Source organism: Octodon degus, unplaced genomic scaffold (assembly GCF_000260255.1).
Source record: "Octodon degus isolate 3935 unplaced genomic scaffold, OctDeg1.0 scaffold00024, whole genome shotgun sequence".
In the NCBI taxonomy this organism is placed as follows: domain Eukaryota; kingdom Metazoa; phylum Chordata; class Mammalia; order Rodentia; family Octodontidae; genus Octodon; species Octodon degus.
The window spans coordinates 9193830-9195868 of NW_004524600.1; the positions used below are offsets into that span (position 1 = coordinate 9193830).

Genomic DNA, 2039 nt, shown 5'->3' on the forward strand with positions numbered 1-2039 from the left:
GAGTGGGTGATGAAAGTGAGCTCATGTTCCTATAATTTTGCAACTCATTCCCCTTTTCCTAAATTACCACTCCGTACAACTTTTGTTCATCCTTATCTCTGTGGTCCAAATACAATGCTCTGATCAGAATGCAGCCTCATTAGCATTTATCTGCAAACAGAAACGAGACATTGCATACATTCATTATTATTATTTTTTTTTTTTTTTTTTTTGAGTGCAGCTGATGTTTACTGACAACAATACAAAACAGGTTAAGACTAAAGCTGTTATTTTAGAGGAACAGATATCGGTGCAGTTTCCTTCCTGGAGAAAGTATGTACTCATCTCAGATCATGAGACCTAAGAAAAAACAAAGACTGGATTGTCAAGAACCAAACAGGGACTACATTTTACCTATTAATAGAAAAAAATGCTAATGGCAAAATGAAAGATTTAAAGATATCATTGATGCTAAGCTCATATATGTAAACAAAAGGATAAAACTAATCCTAAGATTTTAGGACACAGGATACAGACATGACTATTTAAATTTCTGTATCAGTGAAAATTTGTTACACCCTTCACTATACTTGTACCCAAATTACATGCTTATTGCTTCTACACTACACGAAGTCAACAGTTATCACCAACAGTGCAAAATAACTAGATCTGAACAAGACTTCAAAGTGACTCTGCTCCACCCAAATCAAGAATATTCGATCCAGGATTAATAAACACCTTTTGGTTTTAGAGCCAGCTCTTTTTTTTCTCTCCTGCCACACAAAATTACGTTCTCACTTGACATTTCCTGCCTGCAAATTGCAATGCATATCCTCACCACCATCTTTTTCTGACACTGTAAAATTAATTTGGAAAAAATGCAAAAACAATGAAATCGTACTTCGAATTCTGAGCCTGCAATTAAATTCCTGCTTTGACGCAAAACATACTCCTCTGCAGTGTATCCCACCGGCACAGGGACCCCTTTCTCTGTCTCTATTCCTTTGCCCTGAAGGCACTTCTGGATTGCAGAATACGTGCTCTTTGGCTGCCTAGACAGTCAGGACACCTACAGCCATGCGAACCTATCACTCCTCTCCTCCTTCTTTTCTATGGCTAATACCACTTTCCTGCTTCTTTTCTACTGCTGAATCTGTGGACTTGGTGCTGTCATCAGAGGCACACAGTCGATTTCGGCTTCGAGCTCCTGGTTGGTAAAGCTGCATTGCTGGGCGGTCCTTGTTTCTTATGCGACCTCTCTTAACCACTTCCTCTTTCTTTTCAGTTTTTTCTGTGGTGCCTATTGATTCTGTACTTTCATTCTTCTTTCCTTTATCCCGAAGTGCTTCTTTTTCTTCTTTAACTTCTTCCTCTTTTCTTTTATAAGCCTTCTCTTTCTCATAGCGCTCCTTCTGCCTGCAGCGCTCTTCTTCTTGCCGCTTCAGTCTCTCTCTCTCTCTGAGTATGCGCTCCTGCTCTCTTTCATAGTCACGGTCCCTCTCCCTGTAGTCTCTGCCACTCTCATCTTCAGATCTCTTCAGCCTCTCATCTTTAGGCTCGCTGTCAGAACGCTTGGGCAGGGTGCAGCTCTGCGCACTGGCTCTTTCATCATTCAGATTCTCTTTGTCCAGTTTCTTGGCTTTTTCTCTTTTATCCAATTCTCTCTCATCTTTTTCTGGTTTCTTGAGCAACTTAATCCTTTAATTTGTCCCTTTCTGGAACTCTGTCTATCTTCTTCAGCTTTTCTATATCTTTTCTTTTGCGTTTCTCTTCTTTCCATTTTCTTCTCTCTTCTTCTCTTTTGCCTTTTTCGTTCTATTTCTCGTCGCCTTCTTTCTTCCCTTTTCTCTTCTCTCATTCTCTGTTTGTTTTTCAGGAAGCTCAAAAGCGGGGTTGTCTTCTTAGCTATTAATTCTCTATTTTTAGCTTCTATTTCTTCTAACAGTGTCTCTGGAGTAGATGTCATTTTCTCGTTATCTGTGGCATAACTCTCCAAAAATTTCCTATATTCTGGATCATCATCGATAGTCCCAACTTTAGTGTCTCTTTTCTTAGTCTTC

General features: G+C 39.5%; 1 pseudogene; it reads right to left on the reverse strand.

Annotated features, from left to right (window-relative positions):
• Nucleotides 1-220: 220 nt before the first annotated feature.
• Nucleotides 221-2039, reverse strand: part of LOC101579796 — a 5557-nt pseudogene continuing 3738 nt past the window's right edge.